Genomic DNA, 18,996 nt, shown 5'->3' on the forward strand with positions numbered 1-18,996 from the left:
ACTCCAGGCTAAGCAACCCCAGCTCCCTCAGCCTCTCCTCACAGGGCTGTGCTCCAAATCCCTCCCCAGCTTTGTTGCCCTTCTCTAGTCATGGGGTCTGTGTTGATAGGTTGGACTCAATGATCCTCGAGGTCCTTTCCAACCTTAGTTACACTGTGATACTGTGATACTGTGACACCTTCCAGCATCTCAATATCTTTCCTAAACTGAGGGGCCCAGATCTGGACACAGGACTCCAGGTGTGGCACGACCAGTGGTGAGCACAGGGGCAGAATGACCTCTCTGCTCCTGCTGGCCACACTGTTCCTGATATGAGCTTCTTAATTAAGGACAGTGGATGGGAAGGCAGATCCTGCAGCTCCTCTCAGCCACACACTAAGGCAGTGCTTCCTTTTATGAACTGATTTAAGTGCTGTCAGCTTCAATGGGACATCTTCAAGTGGTACCTGTTTAAGTGTCTCTGCAGCAGATAAATGGACACAAGCACAGGCTTAATTCCTCTGCTAAACCAGGGGCATTGGAATGGTGTTTGTGGGAGAAAGAAAGAAAGAGGTTGGCCTTGCAAACCAGCAGGATCCTTTTGATGCCTCCATGGCCTCTGAAGGCACCCCACAGTGGAGAGGTTCTATTAGGGTTGGCATTTTAGAGCTCTTCTGGGGCCGGAGGAGCTTGGTGTGGGTGTTAATGAGACCTTTTAAATGGAAAGCAAACTCTCAGATTCCCATTTTATGTCCCAGACCTGCTGGGAGGTTGAGAAGAGCCCCATGAATCATAGTTTCAGAGGTGCAGAGGAGCAGTTCAGATGTCTCAGCTCGGGTTTGAGAGCTCTCCGGTGGTACGAAAACGCGGCGAGGAAATACCACTGCTTTTATTTACACTTTAAAATAACAGCCAGGCTTGGGGGAATGGAGACAGTTTGCAATCTCATTTTCAGAGCCCTCTTTGCAGATGTGCAGCTTCCACAAATCAATTTCACAGCCTCCTTCCTGTGATCAGCACAGACCCTAATGGAAGGCATGGAAAGAGCCTGCTCTGATCCACGCACGCCAGATGTGGGACCTGCACTCTCGGTGCCCTCCCCTTGCTTTGGTAGCATGTGCCACAGCATCACACAACATCAGAGGTTGGAAGGGACCTCCAGAGATCATCCAGCCCAAGCCCCCCTGCCAAAACAGCAGCACCCAGGGTAGTCTGCACAGGAATGCATCCAGGTGGGTTTTGAATGTGTCCGGAGAAGGAGACTCCACAACCTCCCTGGGCAGCCTGCTTGTCAGGGTTGGAAGGGACCTCAAGGATCAGCCAGTTCCAACCCCCCAGCCATGGTCAGGGACACCTCACACTACAGCAGGTTGCTCACAGCCACATCCAGCCTGGCTGCAAAAACCTCCAGGCATAGGCTTCCACCACCTCCCTGGGCAACCTGTGCCAGGCTCTCACCACCCTCATGGGGAACAACTTCTTCCTAACATCCAATCTCAATCTATGCATTTCTAGTTTTGCTTCATTCCCCCCAGTCCTATCACTCCCTGACACCCTCAAAAGTCCCTCCCTAGCTCTCAGCCTGTCCAGATCTGGATGGATGGCAGCACAGCCTGACAGGTGTCAGCCACCCCCCACCCCTCAATTTTGTATCATCAGCAAACTTGTTGAGGGTCCCCTCAATCCCACTTAGAATCCCATTCAGAATGGGCTGGGTTGAAAGGGACCTTCAATGGTCATCTAGACCAGCCCCTATTTTGGGTCTGTAAAGTTTTTAATGCCATGGAAGCTTCTCTGTTAGTTGTTTTGGCTTTGGATCCCTGTTCTCCCTGATTTGGTCTGGTGCACAAGTGAGGAATGGCACACAGAGTCCATCCAGCAGCTCAGGCTAAATAAAGCTCCTGTGGAGCTGCAGTGGAGCTCCAAGAGCAGCAGCAGAGTGATTTGCATCAAACACATCTGATGGCCAAAACAGTCCTGGTGCAAACATGAGAGATGAATGCAGGTCTCTGGGCAAGCTGAGCTTTGGACTGGGAAGCTGCCCCTCTCTCCTTTCTTACTGACCCTGTACTCAGCACTGCTTAGGCCACACCTTGAGTCCTGTGTCCAGTTCTGGGCCCCTCAGTTTAGGAGAGATGTTGAGTTGATGGAATGTGTCCAGAGAAGGGCAACAAAGCTGGGGAGGGGTCTGGAGCACAGGCTGAGGGAGCTGGGGTTGCTTAGCCTGGAGAAGGGGAGGCTCAGGGGAGACCTTACAGCAGCCTTCCAGTACCTGAAGGGGCTCCAGGAGAGCTGGGGAGGGACTTTTGACAAGGATGCCCAGAGATGTGGTTGAGGCCCCATGCCTGGAGATATTCAAGGTCAAATGTGATGTGACCCTGAGCAGCCTGACCCAGTTGGAGATGTCCCTGCTGAATGCAGGGCTGTTGGACAAGAAGGTCTTAGAAGGCACCATCCAACCCCAACCATTCTGTGTTTCTTCCCCTGCTGATCTGGTGGCACATTTTCTGAGCTGAACAAAGTCCATGGAAGTGAAGGGATGAGATTTGGGAAGTCTTTGAACAGGAAAGTAGACCCTAGGTTAGGACCTTGTCCCCCTTCTGTCCCCAGAGTGATGACCCCAAACTTGCTGGTGCCTCAAAAGCCACCTTTGGAGACGCTGAGGTGGATTCCTCAAAAGGCAAATGTAGGAAATGCTCAAAGATTGAAGCCAGCTGAGGCCAGAAAAGGCTCTGCTCAGCTTTCACAAGCTGGAAAAATGCAGCAGCCCTCCAAATAAAAGAGAGATTAAATAAAGCTCAGGTAACCTATTAATAGCTAAGTTATAGCCCTGACTACTTCTTTGCTTACCAACAAACACCTACTTCTTTTCACCACATGGAAGCCCAGAAACAAGAAGCTGATTTATTGACCTAATTGTGGCCTTCCAGTATCTGAAGGGGGCTACAAGAAAGCTGGGGAGGGACCTTTTAGGGTGTCAGAGAGTGATAGGACTGGGGGGGATGGACCCAAGCTAGAGGAGGAGAGACTTAGATTAGACTACAGGAAAAAGTTCTTCACCATGAGGGTGGTGAGAGCCTGGCACAGGTTGCCCAGGGAGGTGGTGGAAGCCTCATCCCTGGAGGTTTTAGCAGCCAGGCTGGATGTGGCTGTGAGCAACCTGCTGTAGTGTGAGGTGTCCCTGGCCATGGCAAGGGGGTTGGGGCAGGCTGATCCTCGAGGTCCCTTCCAACCCTGACAGTTCTATGATTCTGAGTTGTTCAGAATTGGTCTCTAGGCCTTCCTTCTGCTGGAGACTGATGGGGACAGCCTCCTGATTGTGTTTGCATCTTCATCCATAAAACCTGGTCTCTGGTAAATACCCAAATGAATGGCAACTCTTCTGGAAGATTTAAGATGCTATAGGGTGGTTATTATTATTATTTATTCCCCCCCCCCCCCAACTTGTAAATAGAGGCATCTTAAAGTGCTCTTAAAGCTGCTTTATGACAATTAAGAAAGAGGGTTTAAGAGACCACAGATCCAGGATGGCACTTGAAATGAAATGAATAAGCCTCCCAATTATAGATGTCTTCCTGCTTGGAAAGCAAGTGCAGCCACTCATCACTCTGAAAGCCATTAGCAGAGGCAATTAAGGGCCTTTCCACCCCGGGGCTGCAGCACCTTAATTCAGGCAGCAAAAGTTTGCTTTACCCACCCCAGAGGCACTGCAGGAGGCTTTGGACATGTCCCACAAAGTTAACTTTAAGTGATCTTAACCAATCATAGAATTGTTTGGGTTGGAAAAGTCCTCCAAGATCATCCAGACATCAACCCAACCCCACCATGGCCATCAAAACCTCTCCCCAAGTGCCATGGCCACAGGTTTCTTGAACACCTCCAGGGATGATGACTCCACCACCTCCCTGGGCAGCCTTTTCCAATTCCTGACCACTCATGCAGTAAAGAAGTTTTTCCTCATCTCCAACCTGAACCTCCCCTGGCACAATTTGAGGCCATTTCCTCTTCTTCTCTCCCCTGAGATTAGGGAACAGAGTCCAACTCCCACCTCACTGCAACCTCCTTTCAGGAGCTGCAGAGAGCAATGAGATCGCTGGGGTCAGAGTGGCTGGAGAGCTCCCAGAGGGTCCCAGAGAGGGACCTGGGGGTGCTGATTGGCAGCCGCTTAAACATGAGCCAGCAGTGTGCCCAGGTGGCCAAGAGGGCCAATGGCATCCTGGCCTGCATCAGGAATAGTGTGGCCAGAAGGAGCAGGGAAGTCATAGTGCCCCTGTACTCTGCTTTGGTTAGGCTGCACCTTGAGTCCTGTGTCCAGTTCTGGGCTCCTCAGTTTAAGAAGGACATTGAGACACTTGAACATGTCCAGAGAAGGGCAATGAGGCTGGGGAGAGGCCTTGAGCACAGCCCTGTGAGGAGAGGCTGAGGGAGCTGGGGGTGTTTAGCCTGGAGAAGAGGAGGCTCAGGGGAGACCTCATTGCTCTCTACAACTACCTGAAGGGAGGTTGTAGCCAGGAAGGGGTTGGTCTCTTCTCCCAGGCAACCAGCACCAGAACAAGAAGACACAGTCTCAAGCTGTGCCAGGGGAGGTTTAGACTCGAGGTGAAGAGAAAGTTCTTCACTGAGAGAGTCATTGGCCATTGGGATGTGCTGCCCAGGGAGGTGGTGGAGTCACCATCCCTGGAGGTGTTCAAGAGGGGATTGGATGTGGCACTTGGTGCCATGGTCTAGTCAAAAGGTCTGTGGTGACAGGTTGGACTCGATGATCTTTGAGGTCTCTTCCAGCCTTAGTGATACTGTGATACTGTGATACTGTGATCTCCCCTCAGCTTCCTCTTCTCCAGACTGAACACCCCCAGGTTCCTCAGCTGTTCCTCCCCACCCCTGTTCCCCAGACCCTCCACCAGCTTCATTCTGGACACTCTCCAGCCCCTCAATGTCTTTCCTGTAGTGAGAGGCCCAAACTGCTTTTCCAGTCTGTGTGTCCTGCAGGTTAAATTATCCTTCCAGCCCGAAACTTCCCTCCCAGCTTGTAAAGGGAAGCGATGCTGGGGACTCAGGGGGCTCCCAAGGTTGGCTGTGTGAAATGGCATAAAAACTTGCAGGGTTTTTTCTTCTTGTTCTTGCTGTTTTGTTCTATTTTGTTGTTGTGTTTTTGGGGTTGGTTTTGGTTTGGGTTTTTTTTTTTTGCCTTTTTTTTTCTCCTTTTCTGTGACTCTTTCACCCAGAGCAAAGCAGAGATCCCCTAAGAGCAGAGAAGAGATTTTATTTCCCCTTTCTTTAGTGCTGTCTCTGACTCCTTGTTAGAATCCTGGGGGAAAAAAACCAAAACCCACATAGATTAATGGCTGATGTAATTTCCCATCAGATGTGATCTGCTGTAGGTGAAAATGTTCATTAATTAGACAATTCAGGCACTTGCAGCAAAGCAATTTCTCCTAATCCCCAACGTAGATGTTGGGGCCACAGGTGAATGGTGAGGGCATTTCTTTTTTGGCTGGAAAGCTGAACCTTCAAGCCCTTGAAAGAAACAGAGAGTCACAGAACTGTTAGGGTTGGAAGGGAGCTCAAGGATCAGCCAGTTCCAACCCCCCTGCCATGGCCAGGGACACCTCACACTACAGCAGCTTGCTCACAGCCACATCCAGCCTGGCTGCAAAAATCTCCAGGCATGAGGCTTCCACCACCTCCCTGGGCAACCTGTGCCAGGCTCTCACCACCCTCATGGGGAACAACTTCTTCCTAACATCCAATCTCAATCTACACATTTCTAGTTGTGCTCCATCCCCCCCAGTCCTATCACTCCCTGACACCCTCAAAAGTCCCTCCCCAGCTTTCCTGTAACCCCCTTCAGATACTGGATACTCCTCTCCTCAGAGCCTTCTCCTCTCCAGACTGCACAACCCCAACTCTCTCAGTCTGTCTCCGTAGCAGAGCAGCTCCAGCCCTCTGCTCATCCTTATGGCCCTTCTCTGGACACCTTCCAGCACCTCCAGATCCTTGCTGGAACAGAGGCTCCAGAACTGGACACAGGGCTCCAGGTGGGGTCTCAGCAGAGTGGAGTAGACCCCACCTGGAGGAGGTGAGGATGAAGCTGGAGCTCACAGCTGTGACTTTCAGGATGAGCGAAGCCATGCTTGGATGGCTCCTGTGGAGCCTGAACCAAGTGAAGGATGTGTGGTCTGGACTAACATTCCAGAAATGCTTGTCTGATGAAATCAATGACTGGCATCTTTAACCTGAACTTACCTGATGGATTCCAGAAGTTCCCTAACCCCCCTCTTTCCCCACCCAGCCTTGATGTGTGAACGTGGATGAGATGCCACTGGGATTTAGTTTTTCCTTTTAGCAGTCAGCAGCTGTATCTGGAGGAGGCTGTGAAGCTCCAGACTGTAACAGAAGGAGGCACAGGGAATTTCCTCACTTGTGATGTGATGACAACAAAGGAAGGTCCCTGTGGTAGCACCAGGCAGGGCTAATGGTGTGCAAGAGGTGAAAGCAAACTGGATTTAGCACAGCCGAGGGAGGTCAAGGGAGGTGAATCTCCCCCTCTGCTCCACTCTGCTGAGACCCCACCTGGAGCCCTGTGTCCAGTTCTGGAGCTTCTGTTCCAGGAAGGATCTGGAGGTGCTGGAAGGTGTCCAGAGAAGGGCCATAAGGATGAGCAGAGGGCTGGAGCTGCTCTGTTTGAGGACAGACTGAGAGAGTTGGGGTTGTTCAGTCTGGAAAGGAGAAGGTTCCAAGGAGATCTTCTTGTGGCCTTCCAGTATCTGAAGGGGGCTACAGGAAAGCTGGGGAGGGACTTTTGAGGGTGTCAGGGAGTGATAGGACTGGGGGGGATGGAGCACAACTAGAAATGTGTAGATTGAGATTGGATGTTAGGAAGAAGTTGTTGCCCATGAGGGTGGTGAGAGCCTGGCACAGGTTGCCCAGGGAGGTGGTGGAAGCCTCATGCCTGGAGGTGTTTGCAGCCAGGCTGGATGTGGCTGTGAGCAACCTGCTGTAGTGTGTGGTGTCCCTGGCCATGGCAGGGGGTTTGGAGCTCTCTTGAGCTCTCTTCCAACCCTGACAGTTTTATGATTCTATGGATTTGATTAATTGTCTTGCTCCTGCTTCCACAGACCTTGCTGCAGCAGCTCTCTGGTGGCCTGGGTGGTACTTCCCTGGTCACTGGATCAAAGTGAGCAACACCTTCCTGTGAAGGCAGCACATGACAAAACCACTGCAGTGCTCTGCAGGTCAGCAGAAGCAAGGGAGAGGTGCTCCAGCAGAAGTGGGAACAGAGATGAGAGAAACCTCTGCAGCAGCCTGGCCAGGGTCTGCTGAGCATGCAGATGGGGAAGTAAAACTTCACAACTACCTTCACAGAATCAGAGAATTTCAGGGGCTGGAAGGGACCTCGAAAGCTCATCCAGTCCAATCCCCTGCCAGAGCAGGATCACCTACACCAGATCACACAGGAACACATCCAGATGAGTTTTGAGTATCTCCAAAGAGGGAGAATCCACAGCCTCCCTGGGCAGCCTGTTTGGACTTGCCTGGTTTCCTGCACCCATACACCATGGCTCTTGCCTTGAAGGCTGTCACTGAGGTCAGCCCTGTAGCCAGAGCTTGCTGCTCTCAGGAGAGCAGAGCCCACGCTCCCCACATAGCCTCTTCTCATCAGACAGAGGGACAGGGCTGTCCTCACTCCACCCAACCACCAAATCCCCTGGAACAGCCCAGGGCAAAGCCCAGGCAGAGCTCCTGGAGGGGTAGAGCAGAGCTGCAGCTGCAATGTGGTGTTGCACACTGGTGCTGGGTGGTTTGCTCAACATCTGCCAGGGCAGGGGAGAACATCTTGTTGCTGGATTTTGTTCCAGCAGGTAAAGATTTGCATTCAATAAATGGCTTTGATGATTTGCCCTGCTTGCTGGGGAACAGACACTCTCCCAGACAGGAGTTCAATAAACCTTTGTAACTTTCCATGCATCCCATAAATGCCACGAGAGGCTGTTTCCAAACCTCCTGGCACAGCCCCTTGGTGGAACAAACCGAGCTTGGGTTTCACAAACATCCATCCCCAGGCTAACAAAGTCCTGCTGCAGAGCACAACAAAACAACTGAAGTGTCCAGCAGGAGCCCCAAACAGCCCTGTCCTGGTGACTCCCATCCCTGCTGCAGCCAGAAGCATCTTCCACCCCTGTCCATAGCATTCCCAATGGCTCTCTAGAGTGGAATCATAGAATCACTAAGGCTGGAAAAGACAGCTCCAAGATCACAAAGTCCAACCTTCTACCCAACACCTCCATGACCACCAGACCATGTCCTCAAGTGCCACACCTACTAATGTTTTGAACACCTCCAGGGATGGTGACCCCCACATGCAGCAGTGATGTCTTTGGAGCATCATTGTAAGCCACAGCATCATAGAATGCATTGGGTTGGAAGGGACCTTTAAAGCACATCTTCTTCAACTCCCCTGCAGTCAGCAGGGACATCTCCAACTAGATTAAGTTGCCCAGAGCCCTGTCGAACTTGACCTTGAATATCTCTGGGGATGAGGTCTCAACTACCTCCCTGGGCAACCTATTCCAGTGTTGCACCACCCTCATGGTGCAGAACTTCCTCCTAACATCCAATCTAAATCTGCTCTTCTCTCATTTCAAACCATTGCCCCTGGCCCTGTCACTGGAGGCCTTTGGAAACAGTCCCTCTGCAGCCCTCTATAGCCCCCTTCAGGTACTGGCAGGCTGCTCTAAGGTCTCCCTGGAGCCTTCTCTTCTCCAGGCTGAACAGCCCCAGCTCCCCCAGCCTGTCCCTATAGCAGAGCTGCTCCAACCCCCTGAGCATTTTCATGGTCTCCTCTGGACCCTCTCCATCAGGTCCAGGTCTCTCTTGTGTTGGGGTCCCACAGCTGGACCCAGCACTGCAGGTGAGGTCTCCCCAGAGCAGAGCAGAGGGGCAGGATCCCTCTCTCCATCTCTGGCCACACTGCTCTGGATGCAGCCCAGGCTGCCCTTGGCCTTCTGTGCTGCCAGTGCCCATTGCTGGCTCCTGTCCAGCTTCTCACCCCCCTTTCTGCTGCTTTCTATCACCTCATTCCCCAGCCTGGATTGCTAATGAGGATTCACAGATTGGAAGAGGCCCTCAAAGGTCATCTTGTCCAACCCCACTGCAGGCAGCAGAGACACCTGTGACTGGGACAGGCTGCCCAGAGCCATGTCTTGATTGTCCTGACAGAGATGGTCAAACCCTGCACCTATTGATACTGATTGATGGTTGGACTTGATGATCTTAGAGGTCTTCCCCAACCCAAACAATTCTATGCTCCTATGACAATTCTGCATTTACAGTGAAGCCTCCCTTGGCTTATTCCACCCCCCAACAGCTGCTTGAAGGAAGCTGAGCTATTGCTGCAGCCATTCCTCCAACCAAGACAGCGAGGGATCTCTTTGCTGCTCTGCTCACCTCCAGTCTCCAGGAGTTACTGCAGCACTTCCAGCTCTGCCACAGATTTATAGGGCAGGCTCACATCACAAACCAACCCAAGAGAAGTTCATCTTGGACTGGCTTTCAGACCACAGGAATTTGGAAGTCTTGGCTGTGCAGGCAGCTATCAGGGGTGGTGGGGGTTTTGTTTGCTGTTTTTTTTTGGTGGTGTTTGGGGTGGGTTTTTCTTGTCTTTAAGACTAAAGGAGTTTGGGATGCCAATTTAAACAAGGAGCTGCAGATAACATTCCAGCCAAGCTCTGCTACGTCTCTGTGCTCCCCCACAGAGGTTGGTTGATCTAGCTGAGGAGGCTCCGTGGTGAACAGGAGGCTGTGCAGGCAATTGCTGCACCAGACTAAACATTTCAATGCAGCAAGCTTGTTTCTGTAGAAATCCCTCTTCAGGGTTAATGGGAAGTGACAAGATCAGCTCTTAGTGCACCAGAGGGGAGAATGCAACCAGAGTCCAGCAGCTGTAAGGGAAGAGGGCGTTGGGGTTGTTACTTCTAGGGGTTCCATCCTAGTGAAGGGTTGCCTTGTTTTGGAGACAGCATTCTAGAGACTCTGCAAGTTTTTTATCAGGAGCTTCCCAGAATCAGAGAATTGTTTGGTTTGGAAGAGCCCTCTGAGATCAGCCAGTCCAACCAGCAAGCCAGCACCACCATGGTCACTAAACCCTGTCCCCAAGGGCCATGGCCACACCTTCCTTGACCACCTCCAGGGATGGGGACTGCACCACCTCCCTGAGCAGCCTGTGCCAATCCCTGACCACTTTTGCAGCAAAGAAACTTTTCCTCATCTCCAACCTAAACCTCCCCTGGGGCAACTTGAGGCCATTTCCTCTCCCTCTATCTCCTGAGACAAGTGAGAAGAGCCCAACCCCCACCTCACTACAGCCTCCTCTCAGGGAGCGGTAGAGAGCAATGAGCTCTCCCCTCAGCCTCCTCTTCTCCAGGCTGAACACCCCCAGCTCCCTCAGCTGCTCCTCCCCAGCCCTGTCCTCCAGACCCTTCCCCACCTTTGTGCCCTTCTCTGACCTGCTCCAGCCCTCAATGTCCTTCTTGGAGTGAGGGGCACAAAACTGAACCCAGCACTCAAGATGTGGCTCCCCAGTACAGGAGGACAATCCCTGCCCTGCTCCTGCTGGCCACACCAGTGCTGATCCAGGCATCACTTTCATCACTTCAAGAGAAATATATTAGAGCCATGTGCTGGGGGCCATGGTTTAGTGGTGAGCTGGCAGTGATGGGTTAATGATTGGACTGAATCTTAAAGGTCTTTCCCAACCAAACCAGTTCTGAGGTTCTCAGAGTCTGTGTGTTCAGTGCCTTAAGATTTTTCTGCCCCTGATGTGTGTTCAGAGAACAGCAATCAGGGAAACAGAGGCCAATGGAACAGCTTGGGAAGATGTAGGTGTGGAAGAAGGCACACATGTGGCTCAGTGTGAAAACATAAAGTAAGATGAGATTTGTACCTTTCTGGTCCTCCACCTGCTCTTATAAGCCTTGGCAGCTGAACTGTGCCTGTGGATCTCGCCCATGACCAAACCATGTCCCGGTACAGAGCAGGAACTTCAGCCTGCTGGGTCTGCAGCAGCTCAGCACCTCCTGTCCTGGGCTGTTTCTGTCTTAGTCAGAGTGAGCTGTGAAGGAGGAGCGTGGGCTGCCAGAGGCTGTAGGCAAATGCCCAGGTGCTTCTTGCTTCTGGGGGGGCCCTTCCTGGCAACCTCTGCTGCTTCTCGTTGCATCCTCACCCCTGGTGGGTGTTGTTGCTGGGACATCTACCTCCTGCAGAGCCTGTCTTCCCCAGGCCAGTTCCTGAGCAGGCAAACCAGCTTCATGTTCTGGGTGCTTCATGACAAGAGGGCTGCAAAAAGGGAGGTGCTGCTGCCTGTGCCCTGCCAGCTTCCTGAGTCTGCTAGACTGGTGAGGAGAACTTCGCTGCTACACCACAGCCCCAGCCCCTTCTGCTTGGCTTAGCCCTCAGCTTGGAAGGTCCAATGTTGCCAAGAAGCTTATGCAAACCTGCCATGACCCCAGTGCTGAGGCTGGAAAGGCTTTTGAGGGCAACTCTTTGCCCTCCCAGGACTCAGTGAAGACATGGTGTGTTGGATGTCCCAAGAGACTCGGGCTTGTGTTGCAACTGGGGTGGTGAGGAAGGTCTTGGGGTCCTGAGCCAAAGCTTTAGCTGCTTTGACAGGTCTGGAACAGCTTCACTCTCCTCTTGTCTGTCTTCAGGTGTCTCTGTAAGCCAAGTGTTTGCTTTTACTTGAGGGAGGAATGGGAGAGCATTTCACAACACCCCTGCAGGGAAACAGAGCATTCACTGTTCCCTCTCCCCTCAACGACTTTTGGAGCACTCTGCCACTGGGCTGAGATGATTTAGGAGGCAGTTCCAAGGGACTTTTGCTAGGGCACATCTCATGGAGCAGGAGGTGGAGCTGAGGCTCTGCTGTGCTGCCCAGCTAGGGCAGACACTCCTGGTTGGGTCTCACAGGGGTAGTGCTGGAGAAGGCTGCTGAAAAGTTGGGGTTTTTTTTGCTGCTTTTTGTGCTGTGGGGGTCTTTGTGAAGCTTCATCAGGGTGATTATTCTTGTTGTGGAGTTTTGGGGGCTGAGGGAAGGGGATTCTGCCAGCCAAAACCTTTCATGCCTTTCTCTTCTTTAGCAAGCAGCACATCTCCCCAAGCACTGCATCAATAAACAAGCCAAGGGCAGGGCAGGAGGAGGTGCAGCAGAGAGGGCTTTCAAATGTTTGTTCAGTCAAAGAAAACCCTTTTCTTCCTCAAAATAAGGGGGAAAAAAAATGCAAACCATATATTTAGATTGTGGTGCAGATACTTCTGGTGCTCGGAGGCCAAGAGGAACAAAACATGAACTTGCCTCTGCTCAACCAGCTGATTCCAGTTTTAACTCTTGTCAAGTTGCCTCCTCTGTGCTATAAAAATAATAACAAACAAAGAGAAGAAAGGGATGGTTCTAAACAGTCTGCACAGAGATGAAACTTGCCTGGCTTCTCTTGCCAGCTTTAAAAGCTGCTTGACAGTAGATGACCTCCTGTTAATCTGGAGGTGTTCTATTGATGGTTCTCTACTCACACAATCCCAGAACCCCAGCGTGGTGGGAGTGGGAAGGGACCTCTGGAGATCATCCAGTCCAAGCCCCCTGCTCAAGCAGGGCACCCACAGCAGCTTGCCCAGCAGCACAATGGCCAGGGGGGGTTTGGAAGCTCTCCAGAGGAGACTCCACAACCTCTCTGGGCAGCCTGCTCCAGGCCTCCAGCAGCCTCACACCAAAGTTTAAGTTTCTCCTCCTCTTCATATGGAACCTCCTGGGTTCCAGTTTGTGCCCCTTGCCCCTTGTGCTGTCCCTGGGCACCGCTGACAAGAGTCAGCCTCTTGCCCCCCAGCCTTTAGCTCTTGCTGAGCATTGCTCAGATCCCCTCTGGGGCTGCTCTTCTCCAGGCTCAACATCCCTAGGGCTCTCAGCCTTTCCTCTTCACAGAGATGCTTTAGACCCCTCAGCATCTTCTTAGCCTCTGCTGGACTCTCTCTGCCTCTCTTGAACTGGGAAACCCAGAACTGAACCCAGTACTCCAGATGTGGCCTCACTAGGGCAGAGCAGAGGGGGAGCAGAACCTCCTTTGACCTGCTGGCCACACTCTTTTTCATGCCCCCCAGGACCCTTTTGGCCTTCTTAGCCATGAGGACATATTGCTGGCTCTTGGGCAGCTTGTTACCCACTAGCACTCACAGATCCTGCTTTCCAGCAGGTCAGCCTCTTACCTGCACTTCACATTTTGATGTATTTTAAACCTCACAGTCCTCTGTCCAGGTAGCTGACTCCGGATTTCACTCCAAATGCAACCACTGCATGCAGGGCCCAGGCAGTTATTTATGTATGAAACCCCTGTGGTTAGACAAGCTTTCAGCTTTTGGACTTGTGACTGCCTCCAGCATGTGACCTTCATGTTTCAGCCACACTCTTTTGCTGCCATTACCTCTTCAAAACCACAGCTGAAGTGAAACTGTAGTGGAAGTGTTAAAACCTGGGGCTTGGGAACTCCATGTGCTGTTTCCCTCCAGTAATACTGTGAGCAGAAAGTGTTTCCACTGTGCCTAAGCAGAAGGTTTCTCCCCCATTTGGGGCTGGGGTTCTCACACTTCCAAAGTCAGATGGACCCTTCTGGAGCTGCTGGTCTTTGGCTGGCTGGATAGTTGTGCTGCCAGCCCTGCCCATGCCAGCCCTGCCCATGCCAGCCCTGCAGCCTTTGCTTGCAGTCTTTGGCTCCAGCCTCTGTATTTATGATGCAAAAGTGTTGCTGGGATGGGGTTGCATAAGGGAGAAGGGAAAAGCTGGGGGAGAGCTTTATTTTGCTGGGATTCGTGCCATAGTGTGTGCTCCTCCTGCAAGACTGAGAAATGAAGCCCAGGCAATGGATCCCTGTCTGCTGCTGTCCTGGGACAGACTGAACTCTGGGGTTCAGTGACTTCCCCAGGCAGGAAGAGGCACTCTTTACTGGTTAAGGAGGGTGTAAGCTCTGAAAAATAAGCACCCATGGCTTAGGATGTCCTAACACCATCCTGCAGTGCAGGTTTGGTCCTGCTGCAAGTGGCCTCAGTCTTGTGAGTCCTCAGTGTGGCTCCCTGCAGAGCCTCTGCTTTGCTCAGTGTCTCCTCTCTGCCTAACCTGGCCTGAGATAGGAGATGCAGGAAGTTCTTTAGTGTGTTCTGCAGCCCTGTCTTTGCCTAGAGCCTTGCACCATTGCCCCAGCCATGCAGCTAAAACCAATCCTGTCTCTTCCTGTCCCAGAAGATGAGCTCCTGAGGCATCCCTTGGGTGGGATCCACTTTATCAAACACCATGCTGCCCATGTTTTGTTCCCAGCAAGCTCTTCTGGCCTCGTTTCCTTCCTAGGTTCTGAATTCCCTTTCTCCACCATGGCCAAAGCCATTTGAGCTGAAAGCAGAGGTGCAAACTTTGAATGTGTATCACCCACCCTGGCTAAAGCTGGGTCAGGATGGATCTCAAGCTATCATTAAAATATCTCAGGCTGAGGAGGGTCCGTCACAGAACTGTCAGGGTTGGAAGGGACCTCAAGGATCAGCCAGTTCCACCCCCCCTGCCATGGCCAGGGACACCTCACACTACAGCAGGTTGCTCACAGCCACAGCCAGCCTGGCTGCAAAAACCTCCAGGCATGAGGCTTCCACCACCTCCCTGGGCAACCTGTGCCAGGCTCTCACCACCCTCATGGGGAAGGACTTCTTCCTAACATCCTTGAGGAAACCTGCTTCACCCTGTCCCATGGATACAGCAGGGATCTCCCAGGATGTGGCAAAGGCTTCATACCAGAAGAGATGAGGAGTGCAATGGAGTTTAGTGGATGTTGATCCACTAACAAGTCATAGAACAAGAGGAAATGACCTGAGGTTGTGCTATGAGAGGTTTAGGTTGGACATTAGGAACTATTTCTTCCCTGAGAGAGCTTCTCAGCCTTTTCTCCTCATGGAGGTGCTCCAGGCCCCTCAGCATCTTTGTAGCCCCCACTAAACTCTCTCCACTGTCTCTCCTGAGCTGGGGAGCCCAGACCTGGACACAGCACTCCAGATGTGGCCTCCCAAAGGTAGAGCAGAGGGAGAAGGACCTCTCTTGGCCCACAACCCCCTGTGCCCTCACCTCAACCTGTGCCAAGGGAAGAGCTGGGATCTGCCTTTCCTGGGCACCTAACAACCCCCAAAACATTTGTGTAAAGCAAATTTCCTTTTCCCTCTGAACATCTGTCTGAGTTCCTCTCTTCACCACTCTCTTTTCACACAGAGGTAACTTGATGCCACTGCTCCTGCTGTTTGCTCTCTGCGCAGCTCTGTTTACAAACAACTCCAACTTGTCTCTTACAAAGCCATAGAAATTGACATTCGTTGATTCCTCCTCCTCCTCCTCCCCTCCAACCAACCCTCCTCCCTCTGACTGCAGGGCTTGGTTGGGATCCTCAGGCCCATCACAGGGTGCTGGGAAGGTGGCACCAGCATCACAATTCGTTTGGTGAAGTTCAGCCTGGAGAAGAGGAGGCTGAGGGGAGACCTCGTTGCTCCCTACAACTCCCTGAAAGGAGGCTGGAGCCAGGTGGGAGTTGGGCTCTTCTCCCTAGTCTCAGATGATAGAAGGAGAAGAAATGGCCTGAAATGGTTCCAGGAGCAGGCTGCAGATGAGGGAAAATTTCTTTGCTGCAAGAGTGGTCAGGGATTGGCACAGGCTGCCCAGGGAGGTGGTGGAGTCCCCATCCCTGGAGGTGTTCCAGGATCCTGTGGCCATGGCACTTGGGGACAGGGTTTGATGGCCATGGTGGTGCTGGGTTGAAGGTTGGTCTGGATGAGCTTTGAGAGCTTTTTCAGCTGAAACAATTCCACGATTCTAAATTTATCCTGGCAAAGTATTTTTGTCCTCCACTTCTTGATGTGTGGGTTCCCAGTACCTCAAGCACAGATGCATTTCCCTTTAGGTCAGCAGCCACTCTGTGAGGAGGAAATGCTAAGGGACAAGCATTGCTTAAATATTTGGCTTCTCTTCCCTCACAGCTCCAATATAAACTGAAAGCAGATCTCTCCTCTCACGAAATAAGCTGTGTGTTCATTTTTAAAGGCCATTTTGTTCTTTAACCAAAAAGCTCCTGGTCAGAGGAATCAGGCTTGAGCCAGCTGATTCCTTGTTCTCTGATTGCAGTGTGGGATGAAGAATCCTGGATGCTGCAGTGACACACAGCCATGGGCAGCAGTAACCTCTGGAGATCCCTTCCAACCCAGTGCCCCCTCTGGTTCCATGGTTTACTGGACATGGTGAGGTTTGGCTGCCAGCTGGACTTGGTGATCTTACCAACCTTAGTGAGTCTCTGATTGTAGGACTTTTAGTCACTGGGTCTGGTGTCTCTTGGTAACCTAGAAATTAAGGACTCCTTAGGTGGTTCCAGGGAGGTGGATTTTGTGTGCTCAGGAGGTCTGTTCTCCAGCTGGGAAGCTGAACAAGCCTCTGTTTCTGCTTTCTGCAGTCACAGCTTGGCAGTGCTGCTGCTGAGCTTACCACCAATTCCCCACCCCAGAGAAAGGCTCTGCTTTATCCAGCACCACCTGGGACCCTGAGTGAAGACACAGCAGCAGCAGCAGCAGCAGGTCAAATCTGTTAGACCTTTTGGCAAATCACTTGAGCTGCTCACAGGAACCCCCAGTGCCTGCTCCTGCTCTGTGTGCAGCTACTTTTGCTTTTTTCCTCATCTGTGAAGGTTATAAACCAAGCAATTCCTACTGTCAGCAGAGCTCAGCTGCTTTCCTCTAAATCCCTTTTGAGGCAAACCAGACAAACACAAAACAGTCATTTCTCTCAGGGAAACCTGAAGCACCAAATTCCTGACTTTGCAGGACTGCAGGGCCTTGTGCTGAGCTAGATTGGCCACCCAAGGGACACCAGCTCTGCCCAGGGGACTGCAAGCTGCTGTCTCCCACTGCCCTTCCACTAATCATGTTTGGGAAGGGCTGTTCCCAATAAAAATGTCACTTTTTGGTTCAAGCTCAGGTATTACCCCTTGGGAGCCCTCTTGGATGGATGAAATCAGTAATCATGCTGTGGGACAGCTGGAGTGCTGGCAGCTGCTGGTGAACTCCTCTGCCCAAGGGAGTGCTGGTGGACAAGTTGCCCAGGGGTCAATGGTGTCCTGGGGTGCATGAGTGTGGCCAGCAGGGTGAGGGAGATTCTCCTCTCACTCTGTTCTGCCCCTGGTGAAGGTACATCTGGAGTACTGGGTCCAGGTCTGGGCTCTCTTGTTTCAGAGGGAGAGGAAAATGCTGGAGGGAGTCCAGCAGAGGCTAGGAAGGTGCTCTGGGGGGGCTGAAGCATCTCTGTGAGGAGGAAAGGCTGAGAGCCCTGAGGCTGTTGAGCCTGGAGAAGAGCAGCCCCAGAGGGGATCTGAGCAATGCTCAGCAAGAGCTAAAGGGTGGAGGGGAAGAGGCTGGGGTCTCAGTGGTACCCAGTGACAGGACAAGGGGCAAGGGGCACAAACTTGAAGCCAGGAGTTTCCATCTGAGCAGGAGCAGAAACTTAAACTTTGGTGTGAGGCTGCTGGAGGCCTGGAGCAGGCTGCTCAGAGAGGTTGTGGAGTCTCCTTCTGTGGAGACTTTCAAGACCCACCTGGATGTGTTCCTGTGCAAGCTGAACCTGGAGGAGGGCTGGATGATCTCTAGAGGTCCTCTCTGAACCCTTCTCATTCTATGATTCTGTGACTGATCATCTCTGGCCCAAAGGAGAGAGGGCCTAAGTGTAGATGCAAATATGATCAATCAGATCAGTTTTATTTCTGCTCTGCCAGACTGGGGCAGCTTTCTCTTGTCATCAGAGCTTCTAGAAACAACCTGAGCCTGCAGGGGATCGAGTGAAGGTGCTGGGTGGGACTGGCCATGCCAACAGATGTACTGCAGAGCTATCGAAAGTGCTGGTGAGTGTGACCTCCTTCTTAAATAAAAGGAGTCACAAATGCTAGAGGAGTGGGCAGCAGCCTTCTTAATCTGCTCCTGGGAAGCAGCGAGGTGCCAGCACAGCACACACCCTAGGTGCCAGCACACCGGAGGTGCCACCCAGCCTGCAGCTCAGCTCTCCCGCAGCTCCTTCCCGAGCCTCCGAAGTTAAACACTTCCCTTTACCTCAAATGACCTTTGCAGGCAGTGGAGTGATTTGCATTTTGATGCCCTGGCGTTTTCTAAAGGAGAATTTTGATCACCTCCAACAAGTGCGTTGCCAGGGGCAACGCTGCCGGCTGCGGGCGGCGGCCGCGGCGCTGCGCGGCAGAGGGCGGTGTGCGTGTGAGAGATGCGGAGCGAGGCGGAACCCAGCGAGCCGCTGAACCTTGGGCAAGATCCTGCCCCTGAGGCTCTCCAGTCGGTTGATGAAAAGCTCCCCATGAGCTGGCAATGGTCGCTGGCAGCCCAGCAGGCAGCTGTGTGCTGAGCTGCAGCCAGAGCAGGGAGAGCAGCAGCACAGGGAGGGGATTCTGCCCCTCTGCTCTGCTCTGCTCAGACCCCACCGGCAGCATTGCCTCCAGTTCTGGGGCCTCCAGCACAGAAAGGAGCTGGAGCTGATGGAGAGGGCCCAGAGGAAGCCACAAAGATGATCAGAGGGATGGAGGACCTGCCCTGTGGGGACAGGCTGGGAGAGTTGGGGCTGTTCAGCCAGGAGAAGAAAAGGTTCCAGGGAGACCTCAGAGCAGCCTTCCAGTACCTGAAGGGCTCCAGGAGAGCTGGGGAGGGACTTTGGACAAGGGCTGGGAGTGCCAGGATGAGGAACAATGGCTTTGAGCTGGGAGAGGGGAGCTTGAGACTGGAGATGAGGAAGAAATTCTTTAGAGTGAGGGTGGGGAGACACTGGAACAGGTTGCCCAGGGAGATTGTGGCTCTCTCCTCTCTGGAGGTGTTCAAGGCTAGGCTGGATGAGGCTTTGAGCAATCTGGGCTGGAGTGAGGTGTCCTTGCCCGTGGCAGGAGGGTTGGAACTGGATGGTTTTTGAGTTCC

At 52.5% G+C, this 18,996-nt stretch overlaps 1 protein-coding gene across 1 annotated transcript in view; it reads left to right on the top strand.

The window, feature by feature from the left end:
- The first annotated feature begins 11,186 nt into the window (after positions 1 to 11,186).
- The window catches only part of HIVEP3 (HIVEP zinc finger 3), a 409,994-nt gene continuing 402,184 nt past the window's right edge, over positions 11,187 to 18,996 (top strand). The window contains exon 1 of the mRNA XM_068167460.1: positions 11,187 to 11,372. The gene's annotated coding sequence lies outside the window, so the exon portion shown is untranslated. The remainder of the gene's footprint in view (positions 11,373 to 18,996) is intronic.

Source organism: Melanerpes formicivorus, unplaced genomic scaffold (assembly GCF_026170545.1).
Source record: "Melanerpes formicivorus ecotype bairdi unplaced genomic scaffold, bMelFor1.0.p_v2 SCAF_118, whole genome shotgun sequence".
Lineage (NCBI taxonomy): Eukaryota > Metazoa > Chordata > Aves > Piciformes > Picidae > Melanerpes > Melanerpes formicivorus.